This window comes from Vulpes vulpes, chromosome 10 (genome assembly GCF_048418805.1).
Source record: "Vulpes vulpes isolate BD-2025 chromosome 10, VulVul3, whole genome shotgun sequence".
In the NCBI taxonomy this organism is placed as follows: Eukaryota; Metazoa; Chordata; class Mammalia; order Carnivora; family Canidae; genus Vulpes; species Vulpes vulpes.
In genome coordinates, this window is record NC_132789.1 from 12190141 (window position 1) to 12213132 (window position 22992).

Here is a 22992-nt window from a genome sequence, read left to right on the forward strand (position 1 = left end):
TCTAAAGGCCTCTTGCTGTCCATGCCTCTTTTTCTCCCTCTTACTTGTGGCCAGATGTCCAGCCAGCTCTGCCCTCTGCTCTCTGCCTGTCTCCTATCCCTCTGGTCCTTCCCCACATTTCTGTTCTGAGTTTCCTTGGTGGGAGGTGCCACGGATGGTGACCACCCTGCACAGGACTGTGGCTGGCCAGTGGGTTCTAATGCTTTGAGCCTGTGAGCAGCCTACTTAAAATCCTCCAAAGGCTCCCTATTGTCTTCAGGACCCCTCCCCAGGTCCACCCAGTCCTGGGGGTCCTGCTCACACATCTGCCCTCATTTTGTGCCAGAAGTCTTCATGGTCTCAAGATTCCAGCTGTACTGATCTCCTTTCAGCCCTTTGCATACCTTGTGCTCTCAAATGCTGGGCTGTTCCCTCAGCCCGGGGTTGCTTTTCCCTCCCTGAGTTCACTCCCATACCTCCTTCAGATCTCAGTGCAAGGATCCCTACTGCAGATTCTCAGAGCGCCTCATCCGTCCCTTCTCCCCAAGTGTACAGTCGTGACTGAACATTGGATTGACGCCTGTTTGCACCATTAGGTTCTCAGCTGCATGAGGGCAAGAAAACTGCTCTATTTCTTCCCATCATCTCCCTTATGACGCAGTGCTCAGCGCATCAGATGTCCTCGGTAAACGTTTGAGGAATAAATGAATGAACAAGCAGGCATAACCCCTTTGGGTGCTTGATCTTCCCTTTTGATTTTCTTTTTTTTTTAAATTTTTATTTATTTTTTTCATGAGAGAGAGAGAGGCAGAGACATAGGCAGAGGGAGAAGCAGTCTCCCTGCAGGGATCTGGATGCGGGACTCGGTCAGGGATCATGACCTGGCCAAAGGCAGATGCTCAACCGCTGAGCCACCCAGGTGTCCCTCCTTCTGATTTTCGTAAGCAGTAAAACCCTTCCAGAAAATATGGAACAAAATGTAGTTGCAATGTAGGGTTAAGGTGTGCAGATTTTTGCCTTCCGTACTTTGCTCAGCTCCATCCTCAGCAGCAACAGGCTGTACCCAGAAGCAGCACAGGCTGCAGGTTCAAAGCCAGGCTCTGTGGGCTGGCGTTCTCATTCTGCTCCTTACTCTCTATGTGGCCTTGGATGAAGTACTTACCCCTCTCATTCTTATCTGTAAAATGGGATAATAATAGTCCTACCTTATGGGGTTGGGAGGAGCTATAAGTGTTACTATGTGCAAAGCCCCAAGAATGGAGTCTGGCCGACCATAGACTCTGAGTTATTATATGATGAGAAGCTGCCCTTGCTGACCTGGTACTTTCCATCCCACTGCCCCATCCTAGTACCTGCACAGAAGTGACCCTGTCCTGCTCATTACGAATGATTGCCCGGTGTTTCCCTGTCCCCAGTCATCTGGATTCCAGGACTTCTTACACAGGAGCCCAGCCCTGGACCGTGATGGTGACCCGTGGAGAATGCATCACGCCTGTCAGGGTCCTATTGCTTCAGTGGCTGGGGAGGCCATGTCCCGCTGGGAGAGATCACTTCCCATGAAGATGGATGGCCTTCCACTCCTCGACAAAGCTCCAGCTGAGAGAGATCACGGACCCCGCTGTGGGAGGGTAGGGGCTGTTCATCTTAAGTGGCTATCTGGCCCAGTGGGAGAGGACAAGGCAGGCATGGAGGCCTCATTCACTTTGTTCCACTCGCCTTGCAGACTCACAAGCCCTCTCTCCTCAGAGAGGCAGCTGCTTGGCTGCCCAAGTGTCCCTTGGCACAATGATGAAGCCCAGGTCTGCATTTTGGGGTGCATGGCCTTGAGAAATCCTTGCTTTGCCATTATCTTGATCGCTAAATATGGACCCATTACTACCCCCCCGCCCCCCCCGCAGATCTGTTTCTTCATCCACAGAGTGGAAGTAATCTGGGAGGTACGCATGTGAGGCCTCCAGAGAGGGGCATATATGAAAATGGTCAAATGCTTTCTGTAAAGGGCCAGCTGGGAAATATTTGGGGCATTGTGGTCCTTTTGGTCTTTTTGTAGCTACCAAGCTTTGCCATTGTGCCAGGAAAGCAGCCACAGGCTGTATGTAAATGAGTGGGCGTGCTCCAATAAAGTTCCAATCAAAGTGTATTTACAGAAGCAGGTGGCAGTGGGATTTGACCCGTGGGCCATAGTTTGTGAGCTCTGGCCTAGGACATAGTGCTCTGGAGCAGGGGTTCTGTTGCTCACTTGCTGTGGGATATTCTTTCACCTAATGGCAGTTTTAAGAGTTTGGTTAAGTTATACATTCACAGGCAAAGCAATTGCAGTCGTGTCCAGAACATTTGTCACAATATGTGTTTACTCTCCCTTTTGCCCTTACAAAGATGAGTAAAACATGGCCCCTGCCTTCAGGGATGGACAAACCTAAGGGGGGAAAGTAAAGCAGCAAAACACAGTATCAGCCGGCCATGAGAGGATATGAGGCCATGTCTGAAGGGAATACTGCGGAGTGGTTGGTGTATTGTTCCCCTTGAACTGCAGGGAGCATTTCAGGGAGGGGCACATTTGATTTGGATCTTGAAGGGTGAATAGGAGTTTGCCAGGTAGAGAAGAGGCCAAAAGATGCCAAGTAGGTGGAAGAGAATAAGCAAAGCCACAAAGATTGGAAGGGTCACAGCACAGTCTCAGTTGACTGTTTCCTGATTGATTTTCCTAAAACAATGACTCATTCTTAACTTTCTAAGATGAGGTTCCCCAGGAGCAGACACTGAGATGAATTTTGCGTTCAGGGCAGCCTGGGTGGCTCACCGGTTTAGCTCTGCCTTCAGCCCAGGGCCTGATCCTGGAGACCTGGGATTGAGTCCCACATCAGGCTCCCTGCATGGAGCTTGCTTCTCCCTCTGCCTGTGTCTCTGCCTCTCTCTCTCTCTCTCTCTCTCTCATAAATAAATAAATAAAATCTAAAAAAAAAATTTGCGTTCAGATAATTTGTCTGGGAAATGATCCCAGAGCAGAGAAAATGGGGCAAGGAAGGGAAAGAGGCCAAGACAATGCGAAGCCCAGCAGAAGAGAGCTTCATCTTGATCCCCCGAGGGAGCTCTGGGTGGAAGCTATCTCAAAGTTTGTCCCCTACCTGAGGTAGGGATTGTCACATTCCTACACCAAATAGACATGCTTGTCTGAGGGCTGCAAGAGGGACAGAGCTCCCAGTCATGTCCTGCGCTCTCCTCCCAGTAAACACGGGGGCTTGGGGGTATGAGGGCCAGTCGTGCTAGAAGGGTGGGAAGGGCAGTCCTTAGAAATAGAATCATGCTGAAGATGGGAAGAAGGCCTGCAAAACCTATAACCAGATTGAGGGAACACTGGCAATGTCCACTGCTCTACCATTGACAACTAGGAGCTTTATGTCCTCCTGCATTCGGCACGACACACTCTGGGGTAGTGTAACACTCTAGACCTTCTGACTGAGATCATATTATCACACTGGCCTAGTTCAAATCTACCAAGATGTGCAAAGTGAAAGGCTCTTAGAGGAACACTCAAGCCCAGCAATAAATTGGTCCCTACCCAGCATCTTATCTTGATGTTTCTATGAAGCTTCTATTCGATTCCTTGGTATCCCAAGATACTATGCACAATGAGCCTCTCTACATCCCAGACCCCTTCCCAGGATGATGCTCCTTCTCCTGTATAATGACACCTGGTTCCCCAGTCTTCAATTCTGACTTCAGAGCTCACCTTTTCTTCTAGCTCTTCAGTTGACATTGACATGGTAAGCTCAATGAATGTGTTTGGAGTAAGTTCATGAGACCATGATTTTAAAAATATTCTTATTGTTTCTTAAGGAGTAGAGATTTGGGATCTAGGGAAGAAAAAATAAGGGCTTGATGGCACATCACAGCACACACTACTGTTATATCCACACCGTATAAGGTCATTCCTGTGTGTAAGAGAGGTAACTGAGGAAAAGGAACTGATATAAATGACCCAGGATCCCTTACTCAGTGCTAGAATTCAAATCTACTTTGTTCTTGTTACTCTCAGAACTTGCTATCTATGGATGCAAATTCAGAGCTGGATAGTAAGAAAAGCATGATATGGGATTCTCTTGGCATCTAATTCATCACTCAGACACCTCCATATATCCCACAGTGTTTTTCCTTAAGGGTCCCTTCTGTAGGTCTATTATCGGACATTCTCCTATTTGGTTAAGATAAAGAAAAGACAAAAAAGAGGACAGTGTAACTTAATGGTTAAGAGCCCTACAGCCTGGCCAACCTGGGTCTGAAGTTCAGCTCTGTTTTTTTGTTTGTTTGTTTGTTTTGTTTTTTGTTTGTTTTGTTTTGTTTTTTTTTTTTTTTTGCTGTGTGACTTGGGTTACACAGCCTCTTTGAGCATCTGCTTTCTCAACTTCTAAAAAGGTGTTGCAATGTTATAGATTGTGAAGAGGGTTATATGAGGTGATGTCTTAAATAAAAGTGCTTGCTTGATATATGATGGAGATGATGAGCTAGTGATGACCTCAGTGTTGGTGGTGATGATGAAGATGAAGGTGATGATGGCGATGGTGGTGGTGATTATGATGATGGTTAAGGTGATGATGATGATGATGATGATGATAATGGTAGGGATGATGGTGATGAATATGGTCATAGGGTGATCATGGTGAGGTGGTGATAGTGGTGGTGGTGATGGTTGTGGTGGTGATGATGATGATGGTGATGGTGAAAGTCATGATGACTATGGTGGTGGTAGTGGTGATGATGGTAATGACAACAATGGAAAAAGGCACTTTGGGCTTGGCAAAATTCATCCTCAGGCACTGTCCCTGGTTGCTAGAATTACAGAACCTATGATGAAGCATCATTTCTAGCACAGTCATCCTTGGAAGGACATGGGAGAAACTTTCTTGGGACACAGGTAAGCATAGAGACCACACATGAGGAGAACAGGCTTGGGAATCAGAGGACTTTCTCTTTTGCACAACTAGTGCCAATTCCTGTGTGTCTCTGGGCAAGTCACGCCTTGCTGCCTTGTCTGAACCTGTACTTTCTTCTTTCTAAGTTGACTAGTTTGGACAAGATGGAAGGGAACTCAGATTCAGTGAATCCAGCATGTGATGTCCTTTAACATAGGTCCTAGTGAGGAACCCATAACTACATTTTGGCTTATCTGAGTCACCCTTTCAAGAACTTTGAATCTATTAAATCTTCCCTCTTACTGTTTGTGCCTACAACTGTACCCAGCACACAGAAGGAGGCCATTAAATGTACATTTCCCAAAATTAATACTAACAGCCAACAATGAATTAGGACTTACTTTAAGGGCTTCTGTCACCACGCAGACTCCCCAGGAGGCAGATTCCCTGGGTGGAGATTAGCAAGCAGGAGGTCTATGAGGAGGCTTTCAGAATCAATGCCTGGGGGACTGAAATGACAGTGCTCTAGTGATGAGAAAGATCAAACAACAAGGAGGATTGGGTGGAGGGAGAAGCTGAATTGACATAGTCTGAGCAAAGGCCTCAGTCAACCCCGGGGAGTCCTAGACGGGATAACCCTTCAGAGTCTCTGCCACTGTGGTGAGGGACACAGCTGCCCTGGAAAGGCGGGCGCCCTTGGGTGAGCTAGCTCTTTTCACAGCTGAGGCCACCCCAAAGAGATTAACAGCTGAGGTCTAGCAGATGGCAGCACTCCTGGCAGCTGAGATAATAGATCTTTCATTCCCAAAAAGGGGGAATGGGCAGCATATCATAGCATCCAGTACAGATTCCTCTTACTTCTATTAAAAATGAGGTAACTGAGGCACAGGGAGGTGATCTACACTGCTCAAGTTTTTGTGATTTATGAGGGAAAGCTTTTGAATTCAAATCCAGGTCTATTGGATTCCAAGTCAACTTTATTCTTGCTACACTCAGAACGTGCCAAAAAACATACTTGAGGGAGGCGTATTTGCTCCCACTGTTGGGAGATGGGCACAACAGGGTAGGTAACTCAGAGAGTCATGGGGGGAGGGAGGGGGAGGAAAGAGCTGAGGAAACTCATCAATCCAGAGGAGACATCTTAGTGAATAACAATTGTTTCTGCAATTAAAATAATTCACTGGTTGGGAAAAATTATTCTCCCATAGGAATGGTAATACCATCATTTATTTCTTCCTCCAGGAAAGTCACCCTTTGTTCCCTTCGAAGGGTAAATTCAGAGTGAGTAGTGGCTAAGAACGTTGATTCTGGAACCCAAAAAAGCTGGCCAGGAAGCTCTGGGTCTCCCCTCTCTAGCTGTGTGATGATGGGCAGGTTACTTATCCTCCCTGGGCTTCCATCTCTTCATCGGAGAAGTTCATTAACCTATGGCCATCGTTGGGAATAAGTGAGATACAAGTCTTTAAAGATAAAGTCTAATATCCTGGCACAGATTAGATGCTAAATGAAGTTAATTATCACCGGACTCCATAACTTCACATTTTGTACCTAGACCTGTTCTTTTGTCTCTTGGGGTACAATCTCCCCAAAGATTGTTCCCCAAACTAGAACTTTCTATGGGGAAAACAGAGCAGTTATTGCTGTATGAGATTCATAGATGTTCTGATTTCAACAATATTTACGGAGAAAGGTGACATTGTTCTAGTGATCAGAAAGATCAAACAACAAACCTGTTATTATTCCCTGTGAATTTTCAAGAAAATTATTCCAATTTATGTAAATACATAAATTGTGTCTTTCAAATAAAAGGCAGTAAGTGAAAGCAATGCCTCATTTGAAATCATAAAGGAAAAAAACCCCACACCACTCTCATTCAACACAACCATCTGCTCTCTTTTATGGCTTGAACAGTTAGGGGATCTCTCAGCATTCAACCCATCCATTTCCCACTCATCGACCAGCCTGGCTCTTTCGTGATTCTCAATTGGCATATGGTGCCCGACACTTAGCTCAGACCCCAGTTCCTGGAAGTGTAGACACCTGCCTAAGAGGGACTTCCAATACCAACTGCTTAATTGTCACACCTAGAGTGAGCTCATTTTCTTTCCTTCCAAATCCATCAACACTCACTGAGAACCTCTGGTGTGCAGGGCGGGGGCAGGAGGTAACTAGGAAGTAGGCAACTGGGATCAACAGGGACCATGCCTCTTGCCCAGGCAGGTTTCATCCGGAGCCTTCTTTCCCTAACCGTGTGATCCTAAGCATGTACCGAGGGCTTTCAAACCTCCACTCCCTCACTTACGAAGTGAGAATCAACTACCTACTTTAGAAAACTTCCAAGGTTCCAATGAGATGATACATGTGATGGGTGATGCTCAACCCATACGAGCTGCTCCGCGGCGTTTCCGGCCTTCTCTATAATCACATTTTAACATAGTAGTACGGCTCCTTTAAATAGAGCATCACCCGAAACCAGTTTCTCTGTGCAGGACCGGCTGCATAATTGGAAGGGCTGGTTCAAAATGAAAATGTAGGGTCCTTGTTCTTAAAAGAAAACCCAGCCTGGATATCGGCAAAGGATACATTCAAATGCAGAGACAAGAAATCGGGCAGGAGGGCCGAGTATCACGCACATCTCCTCTGCTCTATCTCCCTTGCTTGTTGTCCCATCGGACCTCCAGTACCAAACACAAAGATAAAGCTATTAAGAATTTTAAGGTGCCAAGAGGAGCGCATTAAGCCAGGTGAGGACCCTTCAGAGCACAGTCCCTGGGTGAGCCATGGGACAGTGCTCCTCACACACCCATGACACCGCATGACTCTGGGACATGACCGAGGTACAAAGCCTCCAGGACAGCCTTCCTACTGCTTTCTCACTTCCTGAGAATCTACCTCTGGCTTCTGAGATGCAGGAGGTGACACCTTTTCATCTCCAACCCCTGGCAAGCTTTGTACCCAGCATCTACAGTCACGGAACCCTCACGGGGTTTCTTGCGAGTGACAGTTGCTCTCCCCAATTTACAGAGGAAGGGAGGGAGGCAGGAACAGGTGACAGGACCTGCCCCTAATCGACCAGTTACTGAGTATTCCGCTGGGATCTGAGCTCTGTGTCTATGGTTCCCTCTGGGCAGCTCCCCCTATTCCACTTGGGCATAGATACTCCCCAAGGCCCCCACCTGCACTCAAGTACACGTGCCCAGTCCCCACGTCCCTACCAGCTCCGCTCATCGTGCTCTGAACTTTTCAAACACAATAAGCCTGAAAAGCAATACATACAGTCAGTTCCAAAAATAAATGGATGCCCGTGGATACGTCTATGATTGACACAACGTATTGGCTGGTTTCACTGTTAATTAATGCAGAGAGGAATCATTAAATCAGATCAAATTCATTTTTTAAAAAATGTTCAACTCTGCTATGCTCTCCTCTCCTTGCCTTTGTAAGGGCTGTATGGACGGCTGGGGGAGGGCACAGGGCACAGATACCGCGATTTAATTTTTCAAGTAACACTGTTCAAATAAAAATACATTTGTTTGAATGAGATTGCCCTGAAACAGCGTTTGCATTGATGGTCTGGGAGTAATTCTATTAAGCCGGAGCATATTTTTCATCAGGAGGCAGGAAAAGAGGGTGATGGAGGGAGGGAAAGAGGAACCAAAGGCAGAATGTAATGTTATAGAGCTGCAAAAAAATCAAATATTTTAACCCATTTTATCTTGGGTTTCTCTGCTGAGCTTGCTAAGTATTCTCCAGCCCGCTGCGGGATTCAGGGGGCTCTTCCTCATGGCAGACATGTGTGGGCTCTGGGGTTCAAACGTACCAAGTACTTGCCATGCCAGGTGAGCTGGAAGTCCTGCAGGCCTGAGGAACATTTCTTATTGCTCCTGGTGAGAAAGGCGGCTTGAGGAAGCACTTTGTGTGCACGTGTGTGTACATACGTGCACATACACACAGGTGCTCATGCCGCACGTGTATGCACACATGTATGCAAACATGCGAGCACAATGCACTCACATACATACACATATGCACACTGTACACACATGCATGCATATAGTATGCACACATAGATGCATAAATACATACAGGAACACACATGTGCATATATGTAACACCTTCAGATGAGTTTATATGTATATGTACATATACATATGCAATGTGCATATGCATTTACATATGCATGCAATACATGCACACACACATGTAAATAATCATCTTTAGATGAGACAGTGTTTAGGTGCATCCACACACCTGTATATACAACATACACACATACACACAACATGCATGCACACATATAACATGCATGGAACATGAATAGACAAGCATCCATATACATGTTTGCATACATACATACATGTGTCACCTTTGGCTGAGAATCTCTGATGTGCAGGGCGGGGGCAGGAGGTAATTAGGAAGTAGGCAATTAGGATCAACAGGGACCATGCCTCTTGCCCAGGCAGGTTTCATCCGGAGCCTATGAATCCACACACGTATACAACATACATACACATACACATTGTATGCAATCTACACATGCATGCCTGTGTATTCATATATATCAGATGAACACCTTTAGATGAGACTGTATTTATACACACATGCATTCACCTTCACGTATACATTTGTCAGCCTGAACAAGTGTGCAAAATAAATTTAACTGCCACTTGTGGAGTGCTTGCCATGAACAGGACACTGTGCTAAGTGCCACGCAAACCTGACTCACTAGATCATCCTTCTAAATCTGTAGGCTATGTACGTGTGCGACAGTATTCCCTCCATTTTACAGATAAGGACAGATGCACAGAGGGGAAGGGATTTTCTCAAAGCTACACGTGGTAAGCGATAGACCAGTGATAGATCCTAAAACTCGGGTTCTTCATCTGTTTTAGGTTTCTCAATCAGTTGACAAACCCCCAGGAGGTCTTTGAAGAAATCACGATTTGCCTACTTTCTTAGCTTTCCTGTCTGCTCGCTGGAAGAAATGGTCTCTGCCCCTTGCTTCAATCAGGAAGCTGAAGGGGGCTGGTGGTGGTCAGCTACGATTCAGGAACCATCTGCTGACATCTCTGCCCCCAACTCCGACCCCGAGAGAAGAGTGGTGCACTTTCTCTTTGCTTTCCTTCCTCCCCTATGTCTTCTCCCCTTTCCTTTTCTTATAAGGACACTTGTTATTGGATTTAGGGCCCACCCAGAAAACCCAGCATGATCTCATCTTGAGAACCTTAACTTCATTACATCTGCAAAGACCTTTTTTTCTACCTAAGGTCACATTCACAGGTCCTGGTTGGACATGTCTTCAGGGACAGCCGCACAACCCCCTATACTCCCAGAGAATCTTTTTTTTTTTTTTTTTTTTTTTATTTATGATAGGCACACAGTGAGAGAGAGAGAGAGGCAGAGACACAGGCAGAGGGAGAAGCAGGCTCCATGCACCGGGAGCCCGACGTGGGATTCAATCCCGGGTCTCCAGGATCGCACCCTGGGCCAAAGGCAGGCGCTAAACCGCTGCGCCACCCAGGGATCCCTCCCAGAGAATCTTTTATTCTCTTACAGTTTCTAATCCTTCTCCTCCCCCACCACTCATCACCTTCTAACATATATTTTACGTATTTATTTTTCCTAGTGCATGTTTATCTCTCCCTGCGAAAATATAAGCTCCCAGAGGGCAAGAAACTTTGTGTGTTTTGCTTACCCATGTGTCTCAAGATCTTATAACAGTGCTGACACACAGTAGACTTCATAAATACTGTTGCTCTCTGTATGTACCTGGCTCCTGGACTGTGCCCGGAGGATGGCAAAGCCAGAGCCTCTGTCTTCCTCCTTATTGTACCTTTCAGGACCACCTGTGGTCTGACACACAGGAGACAGCCAATTAAAATGTGTTACATAATTGCTATCTTCATGGAGCTCTAACTATGTATAGACCTTATCCTAAGCGCTTTCTTTTCTTTTCTTTTTTAATGATTTTATTTATTTATTCATGAGAGACACAGAGAGAGAGAGGCAAAGACACAGGCAGAGGGAGAAGCAGGCTCCATGCAGGGAGCCTGATGTGGGACTCAATCCCGGGACCCCAAGATCAACCATTGAGCCACTCAGGTGTCCCATCCTAAGTACTTGCTGTGCAGTGAATCCCTTAATCCTCACAACATTATGGGAGAGGTGTCATCGACACGCCCATTTTACAGATGAAGAAACTAGGTTTCAGAGAGGGGAAGTAACTGGCCCAAGTCTGTGGAACAGGTCATAAAGGTAGATCCTGAATGAATCTCTACAATACCATTGTTGTAGCACTTCAGTGAGCTTTAATTTCTACTCTAAAAGCAACATGCATGCACTTACATAAATGTCTGCAACATGAATATCCGTGCGTGCACACGCCTGTGTATGCACTCACACACAATCACCCTTGGATGAGACTACGTGTGTATACAGATGCACGTGTGCCTGCACACAGGCAGACAGGCAGACATGTAAGCAGTACTTGGCCGGGGAAGCAACAGGTGGCTTCATCATTTCATTGGAGTTCGTCACCCAGCCCGGGTCCCCCCGGTTGGAAATCTTCCAGACACGTGAAAATAGGTGGTCAACCCCCATGGCTGTGATGGACAGTCTGGAGCATGTGCAAGACCTATTGGCAAATAGGTCACCCTCATTATTTTTAGCAGTCTGGTCCAAACGGGACTTCTGTCCAGTTGCCCACCTAACACAGCTGGGTGTGAGTCAGGTCCCCACAGCAGGGCTGTAGGGCCACTGTGACATCTGGAGTAGGCACCGCGGGCCCCTGAGGCCACCTGTGATTTGAAGTGAGCAGCTTCTTTGAGCTATGTCGAGAAATAGTACTGAGCGGGGCCCACACAGGACTCTGGAAAAGGCTGAGCTGGGACAGTCTTTGTGGAGGAGAGAGAACCCGAATCCCAGTCATAGGTCGCCAGTGAAAGTCCTCCAGATGAAGACCGTGTTCCAACTCTCTTTACTGGATGCCTGGGAAATTGGCTGCTCAAAGTCATGTGTCCCACGTATTTCCCTTAAGGCAGGTACAGGAGAGGTTTAGGGAAAAAAAAAACAAACAAACAGGTACAGGGAGAGGAAAGTAAGATTGACCTTCCCAAAGTCCCCGCTGTGCCTTGACCGCACACAATAATCATCCGAAGAGATTTTTGAAAAACATACAGGACACCCACGACCCAAAGCCAGAGATTCTCAATTGGTTTGTCTTGGCTGGGCTTGGACAAAGATATGTTCCAGAAGCACCTCCGGTGATTCTATTGTGAAGCTGGAATCAAGAATCAACCAACCCACCGGTTCAGTCTTTGCAGCAACCCTCCAAAGTTGACACTAGCTGCACCTGCTATTTAGAGATGATGAAACCACGGCTCAGAATAGTCAAGAATCTAGGCCAAGGCCACACAGCTAGCACGTGGTGGGGCTGGGACACGTGGCCGGGAGCGTCCCGCTCCATATTCAGGTGTTTATCTTACTGCCAGGGTGGTCAAGGTGAGCTGGGCCACCGGACGCCTTCAATCTCACTGGCCGTGGCCCGCAGTCACGTAGACCTGGTAATGATCAATGCCATTGGAGTCCAAGTGGCTCTATCCAAACAGTCCTCCCCGGAGGCCTGAGCCTTGGGGACTCAACCTTGCGCAAGTCAGATTGGACTCCTAAAAACTCAACAATCACGGAGGCAGGGCTGGATCCAGAGGTGGGGGTGGGGGGAGATGTTATCCAGATAACGTGGATTTTCGCTTTGCCCCTTTTTCTGATCCCAGGGTTGGCTGGGACCTTTCCCCAAATCCCCTTGAAATGTACCTTCAGAGAAAAGAGAAGCACACAGGTTCCCTACAAGGGATGTCAGGCTCCCGAGGGGGAAAGGGGCAATTTGGCCTTCTGTCTCTTTATTGCCTTAATTAGCTGTTTGGTGACCCGGCAGTCTCTTTGATGCACATCCAATGTCGGCCCGTGAAATATGGGGAAATGTCAGCCTGTCGAGCAAGGGTCAGCCAGACTGTCAATACTGCCGTCCATCAGGCTGATCCAGGCGGGCTGCCGGCCTGCAATGAGATGATTGAGCCATCTGTCCCCTCCCCCTGGCCAAAGCGTTGGTGGCGTGTGGAACATAGCCGGTGGCTGGAGGTGAGGTGACAGTGTCGAGGCCACGGGTCGGCCGACTTCAAACCAGAGGCCTAGGGCAGCAAACAAGAGGGAGAAAACAGAGAAAGCATGGTCCAAGTTAAACAAACTACAGAAAATCCAGAGGAAGATAGAAAGTCAACAAGTCAGGACAGGAGGAGGATCTCTGTGACACCCAGTGGGTGGTAAGGCCCAGGGTTAACCCTGTCTGCACTGTTGCGCTTTGGGAGCATAGAAACTTTCTCTGAGACATTGCAGTGATACCTCACACTCAGAGAAATGAAAACCATTAGATTTGAGAGAACCGAAACATCTGTGTACACTAATACTATGACTCGGCTGAAAAAAAAAAATACATCACAATGATTGCGGATGCATTAATAAAGGTATACCTGTTATAATAAAGGAGGTGAGTTATTCATTTCCCAAGTCCAAGTTGAACATCTATTACATGCCATGAATTATTGTAGCTGCTGGAAATATTACAGTAAATAAAGCAGGCACAAATCCTTGCTCTCAGGGAACTTTCTTGATAATGAAAACGGATTTTAAAAGAATAATGGTTAAATTGTGTTGCGGGTTAAAATGTGCAATAAAGAAACATAAAAGAAAGACTTAAGGAGTTGGGAAGTGGTTTGACATTTTAAATAGGGTGATAAGAGAAGATGGCTCTCTGAAGGTGACATTTGAAAACAGTCCCAAAAGAGGTTAAGAGATCAAGAGAGACAGTAACACAAATCTCTGTGGGAGGGTATTGCGGACAGAGCAGACAGCCAATGCTCGGCTCCTGAGGTGGAAGGGTGCATGGACTGTTCAAGGAACTGCACTGGGGCTACTGGAAGTGAGACAGACTGAAATGGGGAAGAAGGCCAGTGAGACATGAAGTTGGAGGAATAATACAGGCTAGGCTTTCTTTATAGGGCCTCGCAGACCATGGAACAGCTTGGAGCTTCCATTCTGAGGTAGCTGGAGACTTGTGGGAGGGTTTTGACCAGGGCAGTGACATGATCTGACCCCTTTGGCTACTTCTTGGAGAATAGGTTGCAGGAGGCAAAGGCAGAAGCTGGAAGACTGATTAGGAGGTTTCTAGGTGGGATTCTCTGAAGTGAGGTGGCATGAAGTCTGTGTCTGTATCTATATTTTTCTTTTTCTTTTTCTTTATTTTTTAAAAAAGGTTTTATTTATGTATTCATGAGAGCCACACACAGAGAGGCAGAGACACAGGCAGAGGGAGAAGCAGGCTCCATGCAGGGAGCTCGATGTGGGACTCAATCCCAGGACTCCAGGATCATGCCCTGGGCCAAAGGCAGATGCTCAACTTCCAAGTCACCCAGGCATCCCTATACTTCTTTTTATATGCAAGGGATGTAAGGATGGGTCGATGAGTGGATGCATATGGATGAGTGGACGGATGGATGAGTGGATGGATGGATGGATGGATGAGTGGATGGATGGATGGATGAGTGGATAGATGGATGGATGAGTAGATGGATGGATGAGTGGATGATGGATGGATGGGTGGATGAGTGGATGATGGATGGATGGGTGGATGAGTGGATGATGGATGGATGGGTGGATGAGTGAATGAGCGGATGGATGGATGGATGGATGGATGGTGAGTGGATTGATGGATGGGTGGATGAGTGGATTAATGGATGGGTGGATGCATGTATGTCTGTCTGTCTGTATGTAGGGATAAGTATATGGATGGATAAATACATAGATAATGATAGTGTTTTCCTACAGAGAAGTATCTATATAGTGTTATAAATACATACATATGCACACCATATATGTGTGTGTGTGTGCATATACATATGTATGTGTATTTACTTGGCTATTTCATGTGGAAGAAGAGAAACAGGAGTTCCAGTGTGTGAGGGATTAGAGAAACAGAGTCTCTGGGGAAGCATTTGGGTGGGCAAAGGAAGCTGAGACTGGGCCAGAAACACCCTTAGAGAGCACAGTAAGGAGTCTGGCCCTGATCTGTGAGCACAGAGGAGCCATGGAAGGTGTTAGTGCAAGGAGGTATCATGATTAGTCTGGTTTCAGAATGATCCCTGACTGTAAGCAGAGGAGATGCGTGGGGACCACAGAAATGGCTTTGGCAGTTGCCAAGTGGAGGCCCAGTAGCCTGATCTAGAAGGTGGTGGTGAGGGTGGGACAGATTTGAATATATGCCCCAGAGCATGGTCAGAATATAAAATTGAGAGGAGCTGGTAAGATAATGGTGGGCTGAAATTATTCTGGTAGAAATCTGTGATGTAGTCACATGTCCTCTTTGCAGTGCCAGACCCCACGAAACCCTGCCTCACCTTCTTCCACACCGCCCTCTCCTCTCACATGCTTCTCTCCATGGAGGAAGCCCTTCCCTGTCTCTGTATCCTTTTGTCTCCCTGTCAACTTTCTCCCCATTCAAGACAGCTCCCATGCCCTCCTCTATGAAGCTTTACTTGACACATTCACACTGGTTTCCTCCCTGATGTAACTTGTTCTCCTTAGATCCCAGTTGCGTACTGTAGAGATTCAGGCTACCACATGAGGTTGTGCAGGTTGGGCACTGTACAAACAGTCTGGCCAAAGTGGCAAATGGGGGCTGAGAGTCATGAATTTGCCAAACCTTGACTTCTCAGCCAGGGCGTCTTTTTCTAACTCACAGAAAGCGTGGTGTGGGCTAGCCCAGATTGCCACCTTGAATCATAATTATCCATGAACTTGTCAACCTCTCTTACTAGACTTAGATCATTTCTCCGTTGCTAGCTCTTAGTACCATGTCGGAATATTTACTGAAAAAATGAGTGAACAGATGTATAGATGGTTGGGTAGAAGAAAGGATACTATTTGTCCCAGCAGGATGAATTAATCAACACAGAAAAATAATAATTAACTTACGTCAAGTAGCTCATTAGCAACTTCTCGGAACATCTAGTTAAGATACCACCATTCCTCCACACCAGGGGATGACAAATTTTTTCCTAAAGGGCCAGAGGGTATTCAGCTCTGCTGTTGCGTACGAGAGCAGTGGTAGACCATGAATAAACTCATGGGCATGGCTGTGTTCCAATAAAACTTTATTTACAAGCACAGGCAGCAGATAGCTTGCCTACCCCCGTCTACATATCTGTCTCACCCAGAAATTCTCCCCTTGATTTGTTTCTTCCCAAGGTCCCCTTCCTCCATGTCCATTTTGTGATGGTCTATGATGATGATGGTGATGATGATGATGATGATGATGGGAGTAATGGTTATTACCAACATTTATTCGATGTTTGTTTTGGGTCAGGCTCTGGCCTAAGCCTTTTTCACATACAATCTTAATTAATTCCCACAACCACCCTACAAGGTGCGGATGCTGCCCCAGAGCATGGTAAAAAGCAGAGGCACAAAGAGATAAACAGCCCAAGGGCACATAATTTTAACTAGCAAAGCAGGTGGTCTGACCACTGAGTCTGGGAGATTAACAACTAGACTCCACGTGCCCGGATCACGATGTTAGGAGTTGAGAGCAGTGAGAGCGGCCTTTGCTGAAGGCTTACTCTGTTCCGAGCGTGTGAATACACATTAAATGCTTTAGAGTGCTCCCTCTGAATTTTCTCAGCCACATGGCAAGCTTAGCACCTTGCTGTCACAACTACCCAGGGTCACACAGAAACAAAGCTGGGTTTGTACATACAACCTGCACCATGCGCTGGTTGCCGGGAACTTTCTAGAAATTGGACTGTTTGACTCCACGGCCTTGCCTCCCCTGATGCCACGCTGGGTCCTGAATTTCTTCCTCCCTGCAGGGGGCTGTGCCTTTGGACTCTCTGGGTGCCTTTTATCTTATCGGACCCTTTCCCCTGCTCACTTTGCTAGCTGTCACGTTTGTTATTCTAGGATAAACTTTCGGCCGATGTAGCACATACTTTGGGGTCAATGCCCCATGTTATCCCAAGGATAGTTCAAATATTTGTGGCCTTGTCAACCTCCATCTCACTGGACATGTGTCATGGCAAGCGGGAGGGGTGTTTTATGCCTGGAGACCGGTGCGAGCCAGCGCGTGGCAAGAGGCTCTGCCCGGGAGGCGGCAAAAAGCAGGTGGCAAACACTCGGGTTCTTGGTCCTGGGTTGGAAGAGCACAGCCCGTCGAGAAGGAAAGGGGAGGCGGGCATCAGCTGACATCTCCAATGTGGTGCTCGCACATGCACTGATGTAAGTGATCTCAGATCTGCCAGAAGGCAGGCTTTCTTGAGGACTATTTCATTGACAAGAAAACTAGGGTACAGGGGTTCTTAACCTCATGTGTGCGTGCATATCTGTGTACACCGTCAACTTTTCAACAGTATGCTGAAGCCTGTGTTCCAATAAACTTTATTTACAATCACAGGCAGCAGATAGTTTGCCTACCCTGGGTCTAGATATCTGTCTCACCCAGAAATTCTCCTCCTGATTTGTTTCTTCAAAACAAAGAACTCAGGGGCACCTGGGGGGCTCAGGGGTTGAGCATCTGCCTTCGGCTCAGGTCATGATCCCGGGGCCCCAGGATCGAGTCTTCCATTGGGGTCCCCACAGGGAGCCTGCTTCTCCCTCTGCCTATGTGTTTGCCTCTCCCTCTCTCTGCATCTCTCATGAATAAATCAATCAATAAAATCTTTAAATAAAAACAAAACAAAGAACGCAGTCTCATGCTTCAAAATCCATAAAATCAAATACATAGGGTCAGTAGGGAAACCAGCATGGTCCAAATACAGTTATCAAATAAGCAACTGACACAGAGATATTTGAATTTCTACAGCAATTCTTGCAACAACGGGGCCTTAACAACCAGGATGGCGGAAGTGTGGTGAGATTAAGGGAGGCTGAAGTCTTTGTGACACCAGTGTGGGGGTGGTGGGCAGGGCAATCTGTGATTTCCATCGGTGCCAAGGAGATGGCCATCCTGCCAAGGGTCTGTTGCCTGTATTCATAACGAAAAGAAATGCTATCTTTCGGTTCAAGGTTAGTGACAACAAAGATGTGATGTATTTTCTAACCTACCAAGGTCACAGGTGCCTTGAATTCTATCCGCGGGGCCCTGGGGAGTGGGGAGTCTGGGGCCCCCAAGTCAGGGCGCCTGAACTGGTGAGCACTGGGTTGGGGCCAGGCTGCAGAGCTGCACATTCACCCAGGCCATCACGACCCCCAGCTCCTCACATGGTGGCCTCTGGCTTTGTCCCCAAGTGAACCAGTTAGCCGGACTGCTGGGGGGAGGGCAGATGGCCTTTGGAGCCAGGCCTCTCTTTGATGTACGCATTCTCTCAAGGTCCTTCCTCAGTCAAGTTGGGCGAATCTGAATCTCGGTGGCCCCCCTGCAAGCCGTCCCTGGGTGATCATTCCCCAAACAGTCCAAAGACCTCTTACCCGGTTTCTGTTAGGTTGTTTTGTTTTGTTTTGTTTTTCCGGCAGGGTAAACTGGGGGCCTGGAGGGCTGGACTTTCAGACAGGACTTTAGACTTTGAAGAAGGAGATCATTTTCAGATAAGTCGTCATTCCGGGCCAGGTGTAAGAAACAGAGTGGCTTTGCTTAAGGAAAATACAAATACGATTAAAATGTGGCAGCTCAAGGGCTGAGCCATGAGGGCTCTCGGGCGTACATGGCTCTGGGTGGAAGTCCTTACCTGGTAGGTGGCTCTGGGGAAGTCACGTGCACTTGTTGAACCTCTCTTTACAGATGGAGAAACTGAGGCAGCCTCAGAGATGCTGAGAAACCTGTTCAAGGCCACGCAGCTCTGAGGGGATGCTGGGAGTAGAATGCAGGTCTATCTGACTGTGGAGCCAACAGAGAGACTGAGGAAAGAAGGCAGGCAGCTCCCAAGAACAGCAGCAATGATGCTACCCAGAACAGCGGCAGCCCCTCGGAAGCGCGGGGCTATGTACCAGGCACTGTGTTAGGCACTTACGCATGTTTTCTCGAACCTTGCCACCAGCCCTGAGTGGTAGGGATTGATTCCCTCCTTGCTACCGCTAAGAAAGCTAAGGTCAGAGAGGTGATGTGACTTTTCCAAAGTCACGCAGCGTGGCTGGTGGAACCGCAGCCTGGCTGAGCCTCACCTCTGTCCGGAAGCAAAGCCCCGAGATCTCTCCGGGGGTCATGGCACTGTCCCTTCCAAGGCAGAAAGCCAAGCGGTCCCGTGCTCAGTGGGCTGATGATGGCAGCTGGTCCGCTAGGATAAAAGTCAGCATTGGCTGCTCTTGAGGATGAGTTGAGGGAAGGGGCCGAGAATTCTGGAACAGGCTGCGGAGGGCGGGGCAGGGGGGCCCTAATCCATTGGAAGAAGAAGCTGTTTAGTGACCTCGCAGATGCTCCAGGGCTGGCTGGGCTGCAGGGCTGACACGAGGTTGTGGCTTATGTCCAAGCGGACCTGGCAGCTCCAAGATGAGAGAGCTGTTGCCCGGGATGTTCTTGGACAGGCAGCTACCAGCATCACGGAAGCATGACAGTATCTTCAGCACCACCTTCTTGTTTCCCAGACTGTGAACTTGAGCTTACAGGACCCCTGCATGACGCTTCTATGGCCTCGTGGGACCCGGCTCAGAGCCTGACCTCTCGTGCAAGGGGCTGCGCCCCGCCTGTTCCCTGGGCCTCTCTTGCAACCCAGAACTCACATCTGCAGCCCATCTGGCTGGGCCGAGGAGCACAGTCCATCGTCAGGGGAAAGGAAGCCTCTCTGTGGGTATTTCAGGCCGGGCCTGGAAAGCCTAACCCTCCTCCCAAGCCAAGATAAGTGGAGAAACTCAGCCCAGTGGGCTGCTTGACAGAGAAACTTCTGGCCTTGACTTTCAGATACCTGAGTCATCTCTCCTTGGGCCCATCCTCGACTTGACTTCCTTGCGGGGGCCTTTGATGAACAAATGAGATAATGGATATGCTTTGAAAAAGATAAAACACTGAACAAAAGGCTGGCCACAGCAATGGGTGTGATGGATTGGCTAAACCTTGAACTTCCTCCTGCCCAAGGGCAAAGACTGCTCCCAACCTTCGTGTCTCTGGGCTCTTGGACAGCCAGCTTGCCTCTTCCTATCCCCATTAGAGTGTGTGACATCCATTAACCGGTGGAACCATCAACAAAGTATGATGATGCTTTGATCAGGGTTTGAATGTGCCCATGTTACAGATGAAGAGACTGAGGCAAGGAGAAACTCAAGGACATGCCCAATATCATACAGCTACTTGGTACTGACTCAGGCTTTGGACCTAGTCCTACTCATTCCAAACCCTGACCAAACACCAGGGATTTAGCTAAGATGTCTTCAGCTAGAATAAAATATAGCACAACAAGAGGAGCAAGAAACTTGTGATTTTGCAAAAATGCCCGTGTCAGCTCCTCCAAACCTGTAGAAAACATGGCTTTCCCTCCTCACTGCAGCTGGGGCTCTTGGCATGAGTTGTATCAAGTGGATGTCCCACTGCAGAGAGATGAGAGATTGTAGGATCGCACACTTGGAAAGAACTCTAATGACTATTTAGGGCCAGCATCCCCCTCCACTACAGCGCTGCCAAGAGGCTGTCCAGCCAATGCTTGCACACTCGCAGAGATCCTGCAAAGTGGCCTAAGCTATTCCCAGGCAGCTCACAGTTAACCTCGTACTCTTTTGACAAATTGACAGAACCTGTTAGATTAGAAAAGGTGCTCTTCCTACTAGCCAGAGTTGCATGAGGAAGTACAGGAGTATCCACAGCTACACTGTAATAGCAAATGTTTGAACCAACCAATTTATCTCCAAATAGAGGAGTGAATGCATTAAATGTACTACAGCTGACCCTTGAACAATGTGGAGGGGTTAGGGGCAATGATCCCCAGGGCAGTTGAAAATCTGCGTATAACTTTGATTCCCTGAAAACTTAACTACTCATAGCCTATTGTTGCCTGAAAGCCTTACTGATCACATAAAGAGGTGTTTAATACATATTGTGTGTGTTCTATGTATTATGTATCATGGTATTCCAATAAAGTAAGCCACAGAAGGGACAATGGTAAGCAAATCAAAAGGACTGTGTTTATTGAAAAAAAAAAAAAAACTCTGTATAAGTGGACCTGCCCACTGCATACCTGTGTTGTTCAGGGTCAATTGAATATTCCTCCAGTGGAACATTATATAGTCATGAAAAAAGAATACGCTAAGTCCAAACCTATCCCTATAGGTAAATCTGAGCAGCACAGTGGTAAATGAAAAGCTCTCACTTCTGGAGGTCTTATATGGTATTGTACGGTGTGTGTTAAAAACAACCAACATGAAAAGAAACTCTACATTTTCTACAGTAAATATATGTATGCAAAGGTATTTGAAAAAGTTTACAAATGTAATTAGACTGACAACTGTGGTTGTCTCTGGGAAGGAAGAGAGAGAGACAGTGGGCTAAAATTTGCCTTATTTTTTTTTTTTTTTACCCCTGAAAATATATATGTGAAGGTGGGTTTGCATTTTTCCTGGAGCAAAACTTCTGTTTCTACAGTGATTGCTTATATATATATATATATTTTAAATTCATTCATGAGACACACAGAGAGAGAGGCAGAGACATAGGCAGAGGGAGAAGCAGGCTCCCTGCAGGGAGCCCAATGTGGGACTCAATCCCAGGACCCCGGGATCATGTCCTTGGTCAAAGGCAGACGCTCAACCACTGAGCCACCCAGGTGCCTCTACAGTGATTGCTTCTTAGCCCATTTTCAACATACAACCTATGTCTTTTCTCCTGTACATGCTCCTCTTTCTCTTCCTTCCCCCTTCTTCTTATGCTTTCTGAGATAAAAAAAAAAAAAAATTAAAAAAAATACAAATAAGAAAAGACCCCCTCGTGTGCCTATAATCCAGAATTAACTATTATGAACACGTTGGCATATTTTCTAGCTGCCCCTCTTTTATATTTGTACATCTTAAAATCACCCAGCAACACACACGTAGTTCTTACGTACAATGGGAGCATTATCACGGTGAAGGAGAACTCTTCTTGTTCAGTCTTTTCTTGCTCCACCCAGCCACACATACTGGCATGAATTCCGGATACATATTCTCATTTTAATATGATTTTTACATACTATATATAAATTCTTAACAATAGAGAGGGCCTCCTGGGCGTTTTTAATTTCTTAACTGGGATATGAATCACTTCGTGACCGGATTTTTTTTTTTCATGTCATGTTTTCACGAAATCCCCCGTTGAAATATGTTCATCTACTTTGATTGTAGTCTTAAAACACGTACATGTATGGAGTTATCTGTATCCAGTCCACCTGGTGGTGGTTGACTCCATTTTTTCTATCATATAAATTCTATAGTGGACATACTTGGATATGTCTCCCTGTGCATTTCTCCAGGGGGCATGCCTTCCCTCCCCCAAGAAGTGATATGTACTTCTTTCCCTTAATAAGCAAGTGTGTCCAGAATTGAATCCAGTCTTCTAAATGTGGTCTCACCAGACTAGCCAGTCAATGAACATTTATCGGAGAACCTATTACGTGCCACTGTTACATGGAGAACACAAGGCAAGTATTACCCCTGTCTAGTTAGAGTTTATAATGTCATGTAGGAGACCAACAGTAAATGAGGATTCCAGGCTGTTCATTAAATTTAAGTGTGCAGCATTGTATGAAGCAGAATGGGGGCAATAGGAGCAAGGACGGGGGACCTAGCCTAGCCTGGTTCAGGGAAGGCTTCTTGGAGGAGGTGATGCCTAGCTGCGTTCCAAAGGTTGGGTGAGTGGAGAACCAGATGGCAGGTAAGCATTTCGGCAGAGGAGACCTAGAAACAAAAAAGAACAAGATAAGTGTGCTCCTATCTCAGGGCCTTTGCACATGGCTGTTCCTGATTGAAATGCTACCACCCAATTTCTTTGGGAGATCCCTGGAGATCTGCCACTCCCCCACATTTGTGATCTGTGTGATAGATTGCATCAATAGGTCCTATGACCTGACCGCCCAATGCCACTTGGTCCTTGTAAAGAAGAGCAGAG

General features: G+C 47.0%; 1 long non-coding RNA gene across 2 annotated transcripts; it reads right to left on the minus strand.

The window, feature by feature from the left end:
* Positions 1 to 11174: 11174 nt before the first annotated feature.
* On the minus strand, positions 11175 to 19793 carry LOC140594145 (uncharacterized). Of its 2 annotated transcripts, none has more exons than XR_011994647.1 (3): positions 18659 to 19793; positions 18402 to 18563; positions 11175 to 13075 (listed from the first exon to the last, which is right to left on the minus strand). It is a non-coding gene; the product is annotated as an uncharacterized lncRNA (long non-coding RNA). The 2 variants fall into 2 exon arrangements; XR_011994648.1 differs by lacking the exon at positions 11175 to 13075 and adding an exon at positions 16077 to 17958 and having other exon boundaries at positions 18659 to 19732.
* Between the last annotated feature and the right edge of the window lie 3199 nt (positions 19794 to 22992).